Below are 20,898 nucleotides of genomic sequence, written 5' to 3'. Positions count from 1 at the left end.
TGTGTGAAGTCTATGTTCTTTCTGGTGGGAAGTCTTTTTTTTTTTTTAACTTTTTATTTTGAGAAGTTGTAGATTCACATACAGTTGTAAGAAATAATACAAAGAGGTCCTGTGTACCCTTTACCCAGTTTCCCCAGTGAGAGCGTCTTGCCAGCCTATAGTACATCACAGCCAGGATATTGACCTTGATACAGTCAAGGTGCTGCACAGTTCTCTCACCACAGGGACCCACAACAAGGACCCCTCATGTTGCCCTTTTATAGCCACACCTACTTCCTTCCCACCTCCTCCCCCATCTTAACCCAGCAACACAGATCTATCTCCACTCCTATAATTTTGTCATTTCAAGGACACTGTATTAATGAAATCATACAGTATGTGACTTTTTTCCCCTCAGCGTAATTCCCTGCAGATCTCCTCCAAATTGTTGCATGTATTAATAGTTCAGTTCTTTTTATTGCTGAGTAATATTCCATCTGGTGGGGGGAGTTCTTAAATGACAAATATAATTTGGTTTATGGTTAATGAGTCCTTGAAATTCACCAATAAACACTTGTTAAGAACCAAATGCATGATAGGCATCGTCTGCAGTGCTGATGACCTATGAATAGTCCTTTTGAGATTACTTACTGTCTAGTGAAGGAGAAAGAGTGTAACCCAGAGTGTTATGTGCAGTGATAAAAATATGCCACCAAATATGTGGGCAGCACAGAGGAAGGGAGGGTGCAGAGGAGGTTTAGGGGCACCTTCTGGATAAGCCACATTGACTTGAGTCTTAAGGCAGTTAGCAGGCAAAGCCTGTGTGTGAGAAAGGCCCAGCTGACAGCACAAGGCAAGTCGGGGAAACAGCCTGGCAGCTGTGGCTTACCACTACTGAAGCATAAGAGAACACAGCAAAGAACAGCAGATGGAGTTTGAGTAGTGAGGACAGAACAGGACCATCGATTTGAGCCCTGCACAGGACCTTCTTAGCTGGAGGGACTTCTTTAGGGCAGTTTTAGTGGAACTGGAAAGGAGGGAATAGATTGAGAGATCCTGAGTTGTGGGTGCCATTCACTTGGAGACCTGTTGTGGATGAACCAAAAGAGAAGAATCCCAGGTTTCCTACCAATGGAAAAGGAAAATACCAAGGTCAAATTCAGATATGGGCATCATGGGTTTTAAGATGATTGAAGGGTGTCCAAGTGATACATGCAATGTTGGCATGAGGTATGGGAAGGAGATACAGCTGTGGGCCTCACCATGTGGGTCGAAGCCATTAGGGAAGATGGGCTTGTCACGGAAGATCCTCAGGGACTCGGAATAAAGGCCCGCAGCGCTGGGACTAAGCCCTCTGAAAATTGAATATTAGCCCCATTTGAAACACCCTCATGTTCTCCACACAACTCCAGTTGCTTCTACTTCTGGCAGTGATCTTTTGGATAAATGTGGGCCTTGAGAACTATCCTTCTTGGAGCAGCGGCACCGACTTACCAAACAGCAAGCAGCCCCGAGAACCACCGAGTCAGGTGAAGCTTATTCCCGCCTGTCTGCTCTCCAACTCAGCCTCCCTCCTACCCAAATCCCTGCTGCCTAGCACCCTGGCACACCTGAGAGAGTCTGCAAACGAAAGGAACCGTTGATCATATCTAATTTTTTTTTCACGCTTTTTTGACAGTTACAGTGAGAAACTCATTTTCCCCAGTATGCAAAAATAAATATGTAGGTGTGTGTACACACACACACACACACATAAACACATATATGTTAGCAAGTTTAACAAAACAGTACTTACTTTCAATGTGCTTTAATAGTTTCTATTTTGCTTTTACAATACTGATTGCAAACTATGAACATGATTTTATAATCCACCTTTCATTATAGTCTACCTTTTATAATGAAAGGGTCAGCAAACTTTCTGTAAAGGGCCAGGTAGTAAATAAGTGTGGTTTTGTGTAACTGTGCCATCACAGCAGGAAAGCAGCCGTAGACAAAACGTAAATGATGAACGTGACTGTGTGGCAATAAAACGTTATCTACAAAAACAGATGGCGGCCCAACCCCTGCACTAATAGGTCAAAGCTCACGGTTCAACAGTTGCCAATGCTCAGCTGACTGCCTAAAAATCATCTGGAAAGCTTGTGAAAAAAAGTTCAAGACCTAGCCAGACCTGCAGAACCGAATCACTGGAGGAGGGGTTGGGCTGCCACTTTGATCCCCTCTCCCTGACTGATTCCTACCTGTGGTCAGGTTTAGGAGTCAGTGATCTAATCCAACCCCACAGCCCCCATATTACAAAAAATAAACATAAGTGTGAAGGCTAAGTTGTGAACTCTGAGCAACTGTAAATAAATTTAAAGAATACAGGTCATACAAACTGGGGATTCACCACAGTGCAGTTAAATTGGAAATTAATAACAAGTCTGAAACAATATAAAACCTACCTTTCATAATTTGTTCAATAGCTAACCTTGCAGAAACTCAGCAAAAGTGATAACCAATTAAAGGACAGAAGCCAATGTCCATTAAACTGATAATGTGAATATTAAACATCTCAAGGCTATTATAAAAGGCTACTCAGCTCAAAGACATGAATGTCTAAAAGCTCACTACTCTATGATGACAATTTTTCAGCCAATAAGGAACACTGCTACATACCACTCTACTATGCTTAATTATGACTTGATGGACTATGCAATTTCATGGTTTTGATCTGGAGTCAAATTATTAAAGCCAGTCAGCTGATTTTGAAGTGATGATTGCATGATGTCAAAGTGTTTTATTTTGGGGGGGGATCCTAAAGTGATTTTTTAATTTAAAAGTAAAATTCGGTATTTTCAATATGGAAATTATCTTAATACAGGCTTATCAAGTATACAGTATATATGGACTTTAACATTAAAGCAAAACTAGTATAAACAGGCACAAGAAACACTGAAAGTTAAAAACTAAGGTTAGTGAATTCATTGTAAACTGTAGCTTAAATATTAATTTAATTCATTTTTATACCTACTCATACTGGTTCTGCAGTCTCTGATAAAGTACTTTAAGCTTTCATTGAAGTCATTTATTTTCCCTGCATGTTGAATCTAAATAAAAGCAAAGCTTTGACATCCTCCTGTGAACTGCTGCTTTTTTTTCTCATCCACTTTGACATCATGCAATCATCACTTCAAAATCAGCTGACTGTCGGTTTCATTCTCCCCTGCCCACAGTACAACACACAACACACACACCACCTCTTCTCTACCTGTCAAATTCCTGCTTATCCATAAAGTCTCAGCTCAAGGAATCCTGCAAAGGAACCTTCTAAAATTCACCAAGACAAACGGACACTGGTTTCTGTTCCCATTACACTTTGTTCCCATTACATCTTGCTAGAGCAATTATATTGCATCATAATGATGAATGCCTCTCTCTTCCCACTAAATCAGCTGTTTCTTAAGAATAGAGAGCATGTATTATGCATCTTGTCCCCACTGAATTGCACAAAGCTTGACTCCTCTAAGCTGGTCTTCAAAAAATGTCTATGGAATAAATGAAGAGAGTACCTTGCTTGCAATATTTTGTTTAAAACTCTAACATCTATGTTCATAATTGGCATTTCATGGCCCTTGTCTAGCTTTGGAGTCAAGGCTCATAAAATGAATTGAGGGAACATTTCTTCTTTTTTATTCTGTGGAAGAATCTGCATAAGAAAAGAGCTGTCTGTTCTGTGAATGTATGGTAAAATTATCTGTAAAACTGTCTAATAATAGCTGTATTATTTCCTCCTATTTTCTTTGGGTTTGTTCTCTTATTTTTCTAACTTCTTGGGGTGGATGCTTAGTATAATCTCTTTACTTATCAATAAAAACATGTCAATTGTTGATTTTCCTGTAAGTACTATTTTTGCTGCATGCCACAAGGATTTTCCTATTTTATTTTTGGGGGGCCATGTAGGAAGATGGTCATTTGCTTGTTTAGGAATCTAAGGGACAAGTTAAATCACTTAAGGGAGGTCAGTGGGCTGAGACTCAGGATACATCTATAAAAAAGTTCTGTAGGGCCTCTCTAATCAATCTCTCTTACCTTCAGATCCTGACAATCATTGGTTTATTTTCTCTATATACTTTTGCCTTTTCCAAAACATCATTTAAATGGAATCATATGTGTATGGCTTTTTGAGTCTAGCTTCTTTCGCTTAGCATCAGAAATTGAGATCATCCATCTCATTGCTTCTATCAGTAGTTTTTTATTGCTGAGTAGGATTCCACTATATGGATACAATGGTTTGTTTATCCATTTGCCAGTTGGAGGACATTGGGAGTTTCTAATTTGGGGTAATTATGACTGTAACTACTATGAAAATCTGTATACAGGTTTTTATATGAACATGAATTTTCCTTTCTCTCAGATAAACACCATAGGATTGATGGGTCATATGGTAGGTGTATGCTTACATATCTATTTATAAGAGACTGCAAACTGTTTTCCAAAGTGCTATGCCATTTTCATAACTACCATCGATGTATGAATATTTGTGCCAGTTGCTCTCATTCTTGCTGTACTTGGTATTGTGAATATTAAAGCAATTCTAATAGGTAAGTTCTAGTACGTCAGGTTATTTCATTGTGGTTTTACTTAGCATTTCCTTAATGACTAGTGACATAAGCATCTTTTCATGTGCTTCTTTGCCATCTGCATAAATTCATGAAAATTGATTTTTAAAACCAAACAATTCATTAGAAAAATGGACAACTCCATGAACAATTTCCATCAAAGGAATTCAGAATAGTCAATATCAATAAACATCTAAAAATATGTTCCATAGTACTGTAATCAGAGAAATGCAGAGAAATGAGATATTATTTTAGATCCCTTGGTGACTAAAGCATCGATTGAGGAGTGGAAGTTTCCCTTGAGTTGGCCATTTCTCTTCCCCAGCTAGTGTCCTACTCCTGAACCCAGTATGAATAGAGTCCATTTTATTTGTTGATACACTTTCTTAGTGCCTGCCAGTTGTCAGCCTGAATTTCTGCGTATCACTTGGGCCTAGATTCCCTGACGCTGTATTTTGTCTGCTTTTTGCATCACCTCTCATACTTGGTGTGAGATCCTTTGACACCTGCTGTATTGATAAACTATTTTTCAGACATGGAACTCTGAGCTCCAGACTGGATTTGCACCCAGCTCTGTTGCCTAAAACCTTTCCCAAACTAGTGGATGAGTGTAATAGATAGCCCAGCTAAGATTGATGAAAATTTACAGCTCTCAGCACCTGTTAAGCTTTCAGACTTCCTTCCTAACCTGTGTCAGACAGATCAAATTTAACACTCTTGAGGTCCAGGCCCTCAAAATAGAAACACATTTATTAGGACACAGCTGTCTCCCTTTACCTTCCCTTACTCCTCAGATCTAGAGATAAAGTTTTGGGTTGAACTATAACCCTGTCTTAGAGATGACTGGGCATTGTGAGTCCTTTGAGTGTGCAACCAGGAAGACATGCTCCAAGCCTGTATGCCTTGTGAAGTACATCTGTTAGCAACCCTTTTGCCTTAGTTCCTGAATAGCTCTGCATTCGAACAGCTTGGCCCTTCTGCTATCTCAAGATTTCTCTCTGGCTCTGCCTAGGCTGGCTTTTGCCTTTCCTCAAGACCCTCTGTCTATTGTCCTTTTAGAGAATACTACAGCTCATGCCTGATTTAGCCTCTTTAGCAACTAGACCACGTGTGACCTGAAGCTGCGTTATTGTCAAAGGTACTGATTCTGATCCCAGACCTCCACTGTTATTTTGTCCCCATTCCTCAGTCCAAGCCTCAAGACAAGCACGTGAAAAGAGAATTAAAAGATATAGAGATGTGTTTGTTACTCAACTGATGCCTATTGCCCAGTTTGTGATAGACCTTTTTTCTATGACAGGCAAGAAAAATTAACGAGAAGCAAGACACAGTCCCTGCCTGCCTTCAAGTGGCACAACAGTCAAATGGGTTGTATGGAAGCAAAGATAATGGGTGAAAGAGGAGGTAGGCGAGGCAGAGTCTAGGGAAATTTATCCCATGAAGGCTTTCTGCCAAGTTTTTCAGGGGGAGAATTCTGATTACTCAGTCAGATGCTTGGAAATAGGCGATGCCACCTTCTCCAGGTGGATAAAGAGTTTTCTAAGGGACCAGGTGGCAATAGAAATTCCAGAATTATAGGTCTCTGTGTCATCTCTGTAGGGTTGAGGCCAAGGATTCCAAATGGCAAGCAGCGATGAGGCGGCATGCTCTCAGCATTGGTCTTCTGCTTGTATTCCATTTGTTGAAGTACTGGATTTTTTTTTTTTCTAGGGCATCCAAGAATCTGGGATGACATGAACTACACACCTAAAAATCTATTATTAGTATGAAGGGTAGGGGTTCAGTCTGGCAGGATGAAAGAGAGGCTGGTGGTGTTGAACTGTAGAATTTGAGAGCCTTTAGGAGCTGTAATTATAGGATGCTGGTATAAGAGCTTTAATGCTGAGAAGAGAAGGGTGCCTCGCAGCTTTGTGTAAGGTCTCAGGGAGAAGAACTACCAAGGTGTTACTGAGACTGGTAACATGCTGGTGGGGCTGTCCCTGGCCACCACTGCTGACATATCATTTGAAGGTCACTTTGGCTTCTTTGAGGAAGGCTGTCAGTTATACATTATGGCTTAGAATTCCTCAATATATTCTACAGCTAACGGTACTGAAAAGGGAATTAAGCCCAAGAAGTACTTTAGTTAGAAAATGTTCATGCACATTTGGTATTCTGAGATAAGGATGGGTGAGATTTAAATAAATGTATTAGAAGGCAGGAAGGAGAAACAACCAATTAGTCGTCTTGGTCCTGGGAAAAATGGATCTGAAGACGGAGCTTTAGGGGGTAGCTGGTTATTTCTCTCTGGCTCGCTGACTCGGGTGGTACTGGGACACGTCCATTTTTACCTGGCTGGTAAAGATGTCTGTCTGAGACAGGATATAAATACAATGTCATAATTTATTTTACAAACTGCGGTATCTTTGAGAAAGAGACACTAACAATGGGCCCAAACTGTGATTGCACCTGGCTTGTGTATGTTCATACCAGGCAATAAAAGTATGTAAAGTCACCCTGAAAATAAATCCAGAGGAATGCTCAGCCCAGAGCAGTCTTGTTGATGCCTCTGTGGAGGTAAAAGATGAGCAATATGAATATCTCACTGGCTTCTGGCATAGGTGGAAGTGAGCAACTTTGTTATTGCAACAGCTTAGAAGTTGGTGTTATAATACTGAGAAACAGGGAGCTTAGGGAGGAAATCCATTCTGAAGGTTGCCCAGGGCAACTGAATGCTTGGCAAGGGACACCGAAAGCCTATGGCTTCTCCCAGCAGGTGTTTGTTCTTGCGTATATCTTATACATCATTACTTTTACTTTTTGACCTGCAGTATCAGAAATCATGAGTCAAGGAAAATGGAACCTGAAGTTAGCCAAAGTGAATAAATGGGCAGAGGGCAGGATTAATGACAATCTTCTATGACATGCAGGTGACTAGATAGAGATTTCTCTCTGAGGGCAAGCAGAGGATTTGCTTGGTCTCTTCATATGTTATTGCTGTTTCAGGATGAGGGACGAGAGATCCAATACAGGCTGTCTGGGAAGGCTGGAACATTGTGGTGTCACAAGACCCATTGGAGGTGGTGAATCGGACTGTTGAAAGCAAGGAGAGGAAGCATTTGCCATGTCCTGGCAGAAGGGACGATATACAGATTCTGTACAGTATCTTAAGAACCAAGTGTTATTTCTACAGAAAGAGCTACCTATTTGCAAAATGCATTGTCCAGTTGTGTTTTAATGAGGAGATGCTGTAGTGGGAAGCAGCACTGACCTCAGAGGTAGAGACCAGGCACTTCGGTAATGATGGTCAAGAGAAATAATAATGATCTAGAATCAGATAGGATAATGTACACCTCAGCAGACTTCTACTGAGGACTTCAGTTCCTCCTAGAACTTGGTTAAGAATTCTTAAAATTACATAAAGAATCAAGTGAGCAAGAAATGTTCATGAAAACTAAAAAACAATTATAAAAAATGCTGACTAATATTGAAAGTTGAAGGGCACAGGTTTGACAGCAAAGCTCAAGCAGCACCTTGTAAAATGGTGACTTCTCTTTCCCATAAAGGAATGACATTTCCTCAAGCCATACACAAAAACCAATGGGGTGGTTTTATCAGACTTGATTTTGCTGCACACCTTCCTTCTTTTCATCAGTAGTTTATATGGCAGTTTCAGAATAGCTACTGACCATCTGAACAAGAGAGAGAGAAAATTAGAGGCCATTAAACTGTTAAACAGGAGCTCCTAAGAATCCTGTTATACCAATTATACCCTGTCTATAGGCATGATGTTTCAAAATAACAAGATCTTTGTAAGAATCTTATTACAGCTACTCATAAGTATAGCAACCTGAATAATCAAATGTGAGATAAAGACACACTTTAAAAAGGAAGAATTTTAAAATCAATTTAGAGATAAAAGCTAAAAATGACAAAGTAAGAGATTAGGACCTTATAAATTTGGGCTCTAGAAAGGGAACTTTAAAAATAAATTGCATAGATGTCAAGAAATTTGACACCATTTATAAAGATAACCCATTCCATTTTAAGACAGTGTTAATTATTTTCCCTCCTATATTTGAACCCACATCCATTCCCTTCCCTCTGGAAGAATGAAGTCTAAAACATATTGAATGATCTTTCTTGTATGATAGCCTTTCAACTTCAGTTCACCATATCGTTGTAAGTCTTCCCTTCTCCAGGTGAAGTATAGACAGGTTAAATTGCACATGTTGCAAATATTCTAGTACTCTCACCTCTGGTCATATCTCACATGGTTAAGCAGGTGTGGACTGACTAGCTTAGCGCAGAGTAGGGCCACCACCTCTTTTGTCCGGAGCAACATACCAACATACTAAGCTTAAGGTTGCTTAGTATGTTTGGAGCAACATACCAACATACTTTTGTTGGAGCAACATACCAACATACTAAGCTTAAGGTTGCATTTGCTGTGTTTTGGTAGCCACATCCTTTATGGGAAGGACACTGTATTACCCATGAAGTGATGTAAGCCAGTAAACCAACAAACCAGAGATGGGGCACTACTTTGGAGTTCATGAAGACTGACCATGAGGAGTCCTAGACTGTTCTTCAGAAAGTTGGTTGATTCCCAAGTTCTGTTGTGGGAAAGGAGATCAAATATGTTTGGGATGACCTCAGGGAATCCAAAATAAATAGGTCTCAAAAATAGTATGGGGCTAGACCAGACATCTCTAGCATAGTTCAGTGGCCCAAAACCCCAAATTGAATAGGGATTTTCTAAAGCCTGGGAAACATTCAAAGTGTTGTAAAAGTTCTGCTACTTTTCAGCCTAGATTTCTACCACAATGTTTAATGCTGGACCAGAAGTAGACATGCAAGATTCATGCTTCACATGTATGAGTATTACCTACTTCAAAAAATTCAGTAACATAAGGGTGTTTCTGTTGAATATCACGTGTTATCTAATGAGTAAGGATACTTTTATCTGCAAGTTAAATTAATACTCCATTTGAAAAGCAAAACAATGAAGCAACAAGGAGTGATAAACCTGTGAACAACTTGTCCTATGATCTGTTCTATCTTATCTAAAGTATTCAATATTCAAAGGGCTTCTCTTTTCCTTTAGATTCTTAATCCAAAGGAAGTAATCTACTATCATTTTAAAAGTAGTAAGCATGCACTCCATTGGCTTTTATGGAGGTCTATTTCGCCTTTTCTAAAAGACCTTTTGGAAAGTTGTGTGTAACTTTTTTTGTAAATTATTTTCCCATTTGTACTAAAGCTTTTGAAATGCTTGATTATATTTGTGTTTATTTGAATTAGAAATGTCTGTGACATAAACTTTTTATAATACTTTGTGTTTCTATTTTATAATTGACTGCACCAAACATTTAAAATCAAAGCAATAATATAAAAAAAAATCTTTTATGAACTAATTACACTTTGATATAATTATTTGTTTTTAATTTCAGTTATATGTTTTATTTTCTTGATAGTACATCTGCATTTTACATATTGGAAGTGAAGTCACCAGTTTATGACTATGATGAATTAGATCAGAAGAATCGTTATATTTGAGTATGATGTATAATAACACTCAAATTTATTTTGCTAACTCAAGAGCTCTTTGCTTTGGAGTGTTGTTTATGAATTACCATCTCTACTATTTACTAATAATTAAAGTTGTGATTTTAGGAGTCATTGAGCATTTAATGAACACCTACTATATATGAAAACACTAGTAGGTATCATAAGAATGTTTAAGATGTGTTTCTGCCCTTTAAGAGACACACTACAAAAGTCAAGTAATTATAAGGTAATTATATAACATAAACTATATAACAAACTGTAAAACTTGATGAAATTATAATTTCCACATTTTTCCACTTTCAGAATGCTTTACATTAGTTTATTAGGCATTATTAAATTAAATAATGCACATAAAGCCAACCGCCAAAAAAGATGGTTTACTCCATTATCTTTCCCTGTATTTTCCAGTATTCTACATAGTAAGTATGTATTAATTTATCATAAAACAACAATATCCAAAAACTGAACAATGTAGAAAAGAAGGACTTGGTATCTCTCTTTTACAAGTGAACTACCAGCTGGGGCCATCACTCAGGCAGGAAACAGGAACTCAGCAAGTGGGCCAAAGGGAGACTCAAGTTCTAAAACAGGAAGTGCAATGGAATCCGCCTGTGGCTGTCAGAGGTTGCCAGTGTAAGGCTCTAAAGCTCCTGGGGAAAGATGATGCTTGCCTTTGTGGTCAGAAGGTCATCAGGAGGATTAAGCTGAGAGGCTAGTGTTGTGCAGTAAGCTTGGCTCCATTGAAAGGTAGAACCAGATTGACCCAGCTAATTTTGGTCTGAACTATGACATTGACTGCCCTATCTGATCTAGAACAAATCATTCAACTTTGCAGGATCATAATTCTTCTATGTGTATATAACCCAAATACATTGGCTTCATTTGACTATGTAAAAAAATGAGAGCAGCATTTCCATTAAAAAGCAAAATGACATTGGAGGACACACTACCAACTTGACTACTGGGAATTGCTCACTGAGCTGCCCCTGAGGGTGTGTGGCGGTTCCTGGACACAACCTTAGGAACCTTAGGTGCACTTAGACACAGCCTGTTCTCTGAGTAGCCACAAGGCGGCCTTGGCTCCTTAGTACACCACCGGCTTTCCCTTCTCCACAGCCCCCTTCTGCAGGGAGCACGGGCAGGGGGTACTTCTGATCCTTGCTACAAGGTCCCAAGCATGGGACAGGCCTTTCCCTGAATCACCCTTACCGCAGCACAGATTGGTTTATGACATTTATCAAGATTTAACTGAAGACCCCTAGAGTTCAAGAAATGATTAAAGAAAACAACTGAGGTGATACAAATAAACTTTATTTAACACTTCATGAAGCAGACAGTCTTTATTTGGAGAACTGCAGAAGACAGGAGCTTTTAGAGCATAAAATTTAAAGAACAAGGAAGAGAAAAACAGAAAATATATGATTGTCCGGGGCCACATAACAACCTTGTTTTGGGGGAGAAGGAAGAAAATAGGTATAGTGTCCTGAGTTGCCTTGGCATTTGGGGATTGGTAGATTGGATATACCGTGTTTCTGGACTAGTGGAGCATTTATAGTGGCATGAGAGTTACCTACATTTTGGTTTGCTGAGGTGGCACCTGGGCAGGAGCAGCCTTATCGCCAGCCTAGAAATTAATTTCAACACAAGTGAGCGAGAGAAAAATAGAAATAAGCTGTGAAGACCTCTTCGTCCCTCCCTCCCTCCGTTCCTCCCTTCCTTTCTTCTTTCCTCTTTCCTCTCTTTTTCAATGAATAGTTTCATTAACAACACCTACTTTGTGCCAGGCATGTGTAAGTAAAAACAGATGTGGTTCTTGATCATGAAACATTATGCTAGTGAACGAAGTGAGACACACTGACCACATATTGTATAGTCCCACTTAGATGAAAAGTCCAGAAGAGGCAAACTGATAGAGGCATAAAGTAGATTAGTTGTTGCTTAACACTGGGGATGAGTTGGAGGACTGACTGCTAATGAAGGTGAGGTTTCTTTTTAGGGTAGACAAAATTGTTCAAAATTAGATTTGCTGATATGTGCACATCTCTGTGAAGGACTGAATCGTACACTTTAAAGGGGTGAATTGTACGGTATGTAGAGTATACCTCAATAAACCTGTCAAAAAAGAAAATAATTTAAAACAGAATCCAGGAAGTAGGGACATTTGTAGAAATGGATCTCAGTCTTAAATTTCACTTCATATTCGTTGTACTCCTAATTATTGTAGCTAGCAAGAGAGACCAAAGTGACTGTCTTGCTAGGGTGAGTTGGGAGGGTTTATGGCTCTATTAACACATGTTAGAATAGTAAAGAGTTGAGCTCATTGTTCATCTAAATAAGCAGTACCAAGCAGCTGTTTCAGTTAATCATTATGAGGACTGCAAACAGCACTCTTTAAAAGAGTACTCAACTCTTTGTGCATTTTAAAAGAATGGTCTTAATTTGTTAAAATAAATCATTTCTCCTTTTTGCATTTTTTCTTTTAAAAAGTAACCCTACGATATTTTTTGAAATCTTGTTTTTATTAATGTTAAGGCTTTAGCATAATACTTTGCCTCAGATCTTTCATTTATTTTTCTATTTTTAAAATCTTGATTAGAAACATATGAACCATTATTTATTAAATACTACATAGGTTCAAAATAGTTACAGAGAAAAGGAATATGAGGTTGAGCATGTGGCAATGCTTCCGTTTTCACACTCTAAGGCAGCTAAGGTTTCTTAGAGAAGCATTCCTGGTATCTATATTAATATAACCAATTTCATAGTTCCGCGTGTGTGTGTGTGTGTGTGTGTGTGTGGTGTGTGTGTGTGTGTGTGTGGTGTGTGTGTGTGTGTGGTGTGTGTGTGTGTGTGTGTGTGCGCGCGCGCACCCATGCGCATGTCCAGTTTGGCTTGTGCTGCTGTTAGGTTTTTATAGAAATTCATTTCCCTTTCCAGTTTCCGTCTTACTGGTGTGTGCATGGCAAAGTGTAATTCAAGCTATACCACTTTGTGTGAGGCTAGTTACACTACTGTTTTATGTATGAGGAAGCTGAGACTCTAGAATGATAAGATACCTTGATTTGGTTGCTTCTCCAGTTAATGAGAGGTCTTTCAGTTGGAAATCAAGTCTCCTGATTTGTTTCTTTTAGTTAAACACCTTCATTTTCCAGCCTTCAACCTCTATCTTCTCAAATCTTGTACTTAGGAATAAATATCTGATTGAACTTAACTTTATGTTGCTTTTTCTTAGAACTGACTTTAAAAATAGACAAAAGAGGTGGTTATCTGTGTGTTATAAATGGAGGGGGAAAAAAAATCAAAGGTGATTTTTCTTTAGAGCCATTTTTCCCAAAAAAGAGAAAAGCCCCGTTTATTTCTCCTATTGTAATTAAGTAGTAGTTACTGAAGATGTATCCAGATGTTTTTAACAAAAGGCAGCAAATAGCACCAGGGCTTTGAACCTAATGGATTTTAGAAAAGGAACGTCAAAGTCATCAGAAATACATCTCTCAGGATTGTCTCTCACATGGAATTCAAGTCCACTAATCAACCTGCTTCTGTGGCCTCCTTAAGATCTAGTCTCTGCAGGTGTCTCCCCTATTGAAAACGCTCCACACTTAAACTCCGATTTCCTTTTTTTGGCTTACAAAGCCCTGCAGGATCTGGCCCACGTTTTTTTACTTCTCCAACCTTATATCCTCTTACTTTCTCTTATTTTCCCCCTCAAACCCAATTTAGGGCATTTTAATTAGTTGTTTGCTTTGCCTAGCATGCTCTTCCCACTGATATCTGCATGCCTGTTAACGTGTCTCCTTATGCCTGTTAAGTGTGTCCTCTTCCAAAGGGCCGCCCCTCGGGTAGCCACCCAAATCACATCATTTATTGTATTTTCTTTGCATAAAACTTAACGCCAACAGATATTTTTGTTTCTTCTACCTTCCGCCTCCCCGTAAACTCCCTAGAACCTGGACTTATTTTTCTTAGTCGCTGTTCATTCGACAGCCTGCAGTAGTGCTGAGCATATTCAGGAGCTCAACAAAACATTGTGTAAGAAATGAGTATACGAATGCACCCTTTCATTTATGTCCCCCTCTCTTAAACGGGACAAACCTCAGAATGAGGATACTCTTAAAAATGTCTTTCTCATCTATCAAGTATTTCCACCCTTGAGGAATTGATGTCCTTGAGGTGACTGTGCAACCTGACTGGACTAGCCCTTCCGATTCTAAATGGAAATAAGCACACATAAGCATTTCATTTTAGGGCTTGGTTTCTCCAAGAAAATGCTTTACCTCCCCATTCCGATATCGCGTAAAGACGTAAGCTAAGCACTAGGGCTTCGATGCTAATTGCCGAGGTTCGGGTCAGGCCGCTGGCCTGGCGCGCCGGGAGCGGTCCTCCCTTAGAGGTACAGGGGGAAGGGGCGGGGCCACGCTGAAAGGCTGAGCCTCGCTGGGGTCATCAGATCTGGTTGGGCTGCGGCTCTGGGAAAGGGCCGGGAATCCGAAGAAGGCAGAGCTAGCCTGTGGCGAAGGGAGCCAGCTGACATCAGCTGGTAAGACCAAGAGGTCGAAGGAAAGGAGACAAGGTCTAAAATCAAACCTGCAAAGCAAGCCAAGGCTTGGATATTTTTCCAGAGGAAAGGGTTAAACGGTTTCCACGGTAACGGATCAGGAAGCGCGCATGACGTCCGCCGCAGGGTCGTAGGTCAGCCTCGAGTTTAAAGCTCCCACGGGTGAGCCAACTCTAGCCAATGAAGAGGCCTCCTCGACGTCACGCGACGCACGGGCCCGCTCCTCTAGCAGCCCCGGAGCACGTGGGAAGGTTTTTCCTGTTCCTCTTTTTCTAGTTTAAAAGCCACTCTACTTTTGCGCGGGCTTGGTACCGGAGTTCTCGCGAGAGGTGCTCAATCTCTCGCGAGAGTGAGTGGGAGGCGTGCGAACTAGGTGGTACTGCGGGCTGGAACTGCGGCGGCTGAAGCCCAGGGTGGGCAGGGCGGGGGCGGGCCGCGGGGCGGGGAGGGGGGAGGGCTGGGGGCCGATGCGGGCGGGGGCGTCTGCCAGCTTGGTGGCTCGTGCGACTCCTCGTTGCGGTCCGGTGACTTGCTTGTGAGCTGCGCAGGCTGCTTCCCCAGGTGAGCACAGCGCAGTGTAAGCGCCGTTGACTGGGGTGGCGCCGGGGTGAGGGGCCGCGGTGGATGGACTGGCCCGACTCGGGCCCTCCAGGCTCTCCGCCTGCGGGCAGCACCTACTCTGACTGCAGGGCTCCCCAGATAAGCGCTTTCGCACGGCGGTGGGAGAAGGGCGGGAGGAGCGGGGTGGAGGAAGGAAGCCCAAGGCTTGGGGAATTGGGGGAGGCGGTGTCAAACGGGCTCGAGACTGTCTTCCTGGGGCCTGGAGTGTGGCCGCGGAGCTGCAGCCCTTCGGAATGGCAACCTCAGCTTCCGTCCCCTGGGTGGTCTTCAGAGCCGAGTTCCCTCGGTGGGTGGTGGCGGCGCGTGTGCTTAGTTTGTGTTCGTGATGCGCGCACAGAAGCGTACGCAGGAGGAGGAGGACGTTGCACTTTGGCCACGAACAGCATCCTTCACAGTCAGAACCCCTGAGCCCTGGAACCAGGCGAAACCCAAATCTTGTGACAGAAGCGGAAGGCTTCAAGCAGCAGCAACTGAAGTGTTGATGTTTGGATTAGCTGTCAAATTTCTCCAAGGCTTTGTTAATGGTTTAAGTGCTGGCCATCCATATTTCGAATAGATTTGAGTATACTTCTCTTATTCCAGGCACCTAAGCTGCTTTATATATTAAACACACACACACACACACACACACATACACATCTAGTATATGTGACCTAAGTGTGGCAAAATGACAATTGCAGTGGAATCTAAACCTCCACAGTGGTATGACTTCATAATAACAATTCTTCTGTTTTCTCTCTCCTCTAAAACCTCAGTACACTGGAGTGGGTTTAGCTTAAGATGTTAAGGAAATTTCAGGGTGAGAAATATTGCTGAACCATGTGTCTTAATGGCTTTAGTGCAAACAGGAGTTAAAAATTTTTGTTTTGCTTTTTGTAATTATTCATCCCCTTGCAAAACATAAAAGCTTTCCATAGCTTTTTCACACCTTGTTAGGGATGTTATTTGATTGATACTGATTTTGATATTCTGGAAATACTTAGAAAATATAGGGTACTCAGTAATGCAAAGATTATTTTAATGTCTTGTATATGATTTTGGAGTATTTGGTAGCACAGTTAGTGTCAGTTAAAATAGTGCAGTTTAGGGAATCTTTTTTAAACAGTTACGTTTTTCAAGTAGTACCTCAGTTAGTCATACTTTTTTATGTTCTTTCTGGCAGAACTGACCCAAGGGTTGACAGTAAATTTCACTGTTAGTTGTAGCTGTGAGTAACAGAGCACTTTATGAGAAATCAAAGAATGTAAGGCAGTCGAAACAAACGGGTTCCTGGGCTGATCTGGTAACTAGTGATTCATGTATCTACCCACATAACTGCACTATTTATAAGGGCGTGGTTGTATGCTCCTAGGCTAGTGATACTTCCTGGTTGTTTAGGATGTGGGACTTATGGAAGACCCTGAACCACAGTGAAGAATTCTCTAGATTCTGAACTCCTGAGATTAGTCTAGAAGCTGAAGAACTCCTCCCTTGCCTTTAGAGGCTGGAAGAAGGATAGTACATTTCTTTCTTTTAATTCCAGGAACTTTAACTGTTTGGAAAATGAAATCAAATCAAATCAGATGATACATTTTAGGTTATTTGTAAGAAATTTCCAGTTATAAATAGACAGTGGAGTTCTGTCTATACTTGGAGAAATGTGAAAAACTTAGGCGAATGGGCACAAGAGACCAGTCTAGATTTAAAAGGTTCCCTCCCATTCCATCTTGGCAAACCGATTTTCAGGGATAGAAAAAATAGAATTTTTTTTCTGGTCCTTAGAACGTTTTGGCAAGGGTTTCAAGATTTTAGGGTGTAGATATTTGTTGTTTTGCTTACCTTTGAAAAATAATTGTAGTGACTTTGGGTGGGCTAATTATTTAGGTAAGCTGAATTTGTTTTTTTTTCTGTCAAGTAGCCTGAATTTTAGTAATAAAATCAGCCACTTGAAGGGAATGTGGGGTGGAATAGGTCAGGAAAAGATCTCAGCTTAACCTGGACTTGAATTAAGGGTATATAAATTGGTAAAGTAGGAAAAGGAAAGAAAAATACTTCAACAGTTTAAAAACAGACCAAATAGATCCAAATGTCTTCAATCTGCTATTAATCTTTATATATAAAAGTTCATTTTATTTTTAAATACCAGAGTGAAGGCATTTTAAGTGTATAGATTAGAAGTTGGACAGGAAAATAGGAGAAAACTTAACTTTTTGGATTAATTTGAGAATGTTTCATGGAAAAAAAAAGAAGATGATTTAGTGGCCTGGAACAGAGTGGATGTTACTTGAGTGAAAATCAGGTATAGTATATAAAGTTTGGGTTTTGGAGTTAATCAGATCTGTTAATCAATATCTGAGCTTTTCCCCAAAGCTTGGTGTGAGAGTTCAGAGAACTCAAAAGTTACTGTGAAGCACATAGTAGCTGCTTACTCAGTGATTTCTTCTTTGACCTCTTTTAATGGCTTTCAGATTATATGGTTGGAGGGAACAAAAACCCATTTGAATTAACATACTAAAAAGCATTTGTCATAACATTTGGAGGACTGCCTCTGAAGTCCATTGCCTGAGGTCCAGCTCAGCATCCTGGGAACAGAAAATGTCCAGGCAGTTATTCCTACTGTTTTTCTCTGGGAAGGGGGTCTTTCCTCTCTGCTACCTTGTTCTCTGCTGCTCTGTACTCTTTCGTCTGTTGTAGTTTCTTTCAGAATGGCTCTCTTTAGAGCTCTTGGTTTCTGCTTTCTGACAACATTGATTTGCATGAAACTTTGGTTTGCTATGATGCCAGCATCAGACTTAACTTCAGTTTTGCAGCCTGGTTCTCAAAAATATCTCTGAATCTTAATTCTGAATTCCTGGAGAGAGATCTGATGGTCAGGTATCTACTTGTAATTCAGTTCGGTGAGGGTGGGCAAAGATAGCAGTATGATGGAGAGGAGACTTAGGTGTCTCAGCAGTTTGTGCTTTTTAGACTGGGTACTGAAAGTTCTCTAAAAAGGGTGTGGACAAGGGGTAAATGATGGGTACCTCTGGTGTACTTTAATATTCTGTAGTTTGTTTTTCCCCTAGAACTGCATTGAACTTGCTCTCAGCAGTGGTCTTTTTCAGGATAATTCTCCTAGGTCTGTGAGTTAGGGCAAATGCTGTAAAAATTTTGTGCCTCCGTTTCCTTGTATGTAAAATGGGTTTCATTACAGCAGCTTCTGTTGTGAGAAATGTAAATTTTCTTTAACAGCAATTAAGCAGTGCCTGACTAGCACAGTGTAAGTGTGTGGTTTTATTATTACTGAGGGCATACTCAGTGGCAGATATGGTGATTTCAGAGATGAAAGAATTATCATTTGTACTGTCAGGAGTTTAAAGTCTAGGGCTGACCACTCTATGCTTAAAACTGTTTCTTGACTTAATGTGACACTAATTTTTTCTTAATCTCTACCTTGCCTGTTTCTTAGACTGCCACTTACTTGTGGTTCTTTGTTAACCTGCCTGGGAACCCTTTATCGTGGTTGTCCCTTTGATTCTCTCTTGCTCTGCTGTTCTTTCCCCTTCTCCAGGATTGATTCCTAGAGTAACAGCTCTAGCCCTGACCACCCCAACTCAGTGTATTTTTTGGGTGCCTTTGGATATTATATTGACATAAACCATTTGTCTTCTAGTTACCCTGTAGTTGGCAAAGGCTCTTTTCTTCCATCTCCCTGAGCTTGAAACCTTAAAATGATCTTTCACGGTTTTCTTTTTTTGTGCCTTTACATCCTGTCAGTTAATAGGTTCTGCACAGGCTTACAGGATCTCCTCTGTGCTGAGCACTGGACCATCTGTAGAGCATTCCTGACGCTGGCAGCTTAGGTGGAGTAGGGCCTTATTGCTGTTTGCTAGAGCTGCTTAAATGCCTTTTTAGCAGTATACTAATAGAGTCATGGCGTTACGGATGGGACTGAGGAAGAGAAATGTGTTCCTGGGTTAAAATTCTGAATGTACTTTTTGTTAAAAATAATCTTGTGGATTAAGAACACTATTCCAAGTTTCAGGCAGCACATTCACATTGAAATCACAGCCTCCGAATTTTAGTTTTAGCTTTTTGTTTTTGTTTTTTAAGTTGTGTTTATTGTCAAAATACAGGGAATAGAGAGGCAGATATTTTCATAGATAACCACTTAAGCCATAGTCAAATCTTTTTTATATGGTTGATCATTGTTTTGAAAGACAAAACAAGGTAGTAACTGGTAGCTTGTAGTATTTTTAGATTTTATAAGTCAAACAACAGCTCTTTACCTAAGGAAGAAGCTAACATTTGAGTTCCTGCTATGTCAGGGACTCTTTTTACATACATTATTTAATTGTGTTCTTATAACAATCCTGTGAAGATGAACATTAGCTTCCTTATCTGCAAAAAGGGGATGGCATCACCTTTGTGCCACTGTCTGCTCGTTAGGTAATTTTCTGTTTTGCTTTCAGTGGTTGATCTAGGGCTTACAAGATAACTTTCACTTATCAGGATCATTTCTCGTATAGTGTAGGAACAGTATTTTTTCAACTTCGGCCCATTACATTTTGTGTGTTATTTTGTCAAATATTTTACTTCTTTGTACGTTGTAAACCCCATAATGCTTTGCTTTTATTTTTAGTTTAAACTTATTTTTTAAGAGATTAAAACAGGAGAAAATATCTTTATAAAATATCTTTTATATTATCTTTGTTATAATTTATAAACTCTTTTTTCTTTTGTTTAGGTCCAGATTTCCATCTGGTAGTGTTTTCTTTTGACTGAAGAATTTCTAATGATCCTTGGCTGGTGATTAATTCTCACAGCTCTTTTTAGATCAGATAAATTTATTTTACCTTAATTTTGAAAGATATTTTCATTGGGTGTAGATATCTGGGTTGACACCTTTTTTAGATGTTGCTCGTTGTCTTTTTTTTGGCTTGAAGAATAGTTTCTGACAGGAAGTCTGCTCTCTTTCTTTGTTCCTTTGTGTGTAATGTATACTTTTCTCTCTGGTTGCTCTTAAGTTTTTCTCTGTATCACTAGCTTCCAGAAATTTGGTTATGATGTGCTTTGTGTGTTTCTCTTAATGTTTATTTTTCTTAGAGTTCATTGATCTTCCTTGTGTCTGTCAGGTTATCGTTTTCATCAACTTTGGGAAATTCTGAGCCACTTTGTCTTCATATATTTGCCTCCCAACCCCACGCTTCTTGGGACTGCAGGTATCTTTTACAATGGATCATTGATGCTGCTTCATTTGTTTCTAAGTTTCTTTTTTCTTTGCTTCATTTTGGGTAGTTTGTATTGCAATGTCTTTAAATTCATTGAACTTTCCTCTTGCAGTGTCTTATTTGCTGTTAATTGCATCTGGTATATTTTTTTAGATATATATTTTTTCCATCTGTTGAAGTTCAGTTTGGGTCTCTTATATCATCTGTTTCTTTCCTTATCATGATCATATTTTCCTCTCCCTTCTTGAGTATATGGAACATATTTGTATTATAGTTTTAACACCTTTTCTGTTCATCATTTCTGTCAATTCTGGGTCTGTACTTAATCACTTTTTTCATCCATATATTACTCCTCTGTTATATACCTGGTAATTTTTGACTGTGCCAGCCATTGAGTTTTATG

The 20,898-nt window shown here is 39.9% G+C and overlaps 1 protein-coding gene across 3 annotated transcripts in view; it reads left to right on the top strand.

Annotated features, from left to right (window-relative positions):
* The first annotated feature begins 15,133 nt into the window (after positions 1 to 15,133).
* Positions 15,134 to 20,898, top strand: part of AKAP11 (A-kinase anchoring protein 11) — a 49,442-nt gene continuing 43,677 nt past the window's right edge. The window contains exon 1 of one of the 3 annotated variants that reach the window (XM_036932392.2): positions 15,134 to 15,246. The gene's annotated coding sequence lies outside the window, so the exon portion shown is untranslated. Of the gene's footprint in view, positions 15,247 to 20,386; positions 20,487 to 20,898 lie in introns of those variants that run through there. The other 2 variants (XM_036932393.2, XM_057494646.1) reach the window with 2 other exon arrangements.

This window comes from Manis pentadactyla, chromosome 17 (assembly GCF_030020395.1).
Source record: "Manis pentadactyla isolate mManPen7 chromosome 17, mManPen7.hap1, whole genome shotgun sequence".
Taxonomy (NCBI): Eukaryota; Metazoa; Chordata; class Mammalia; order Pholidota; family Manidae; genus Manis; species Manis pentadactyla.
Note: the sequence above shows the minus strand (reverse complement) of the source record. Positions and strands in the feature narration are given on the sequence as shown.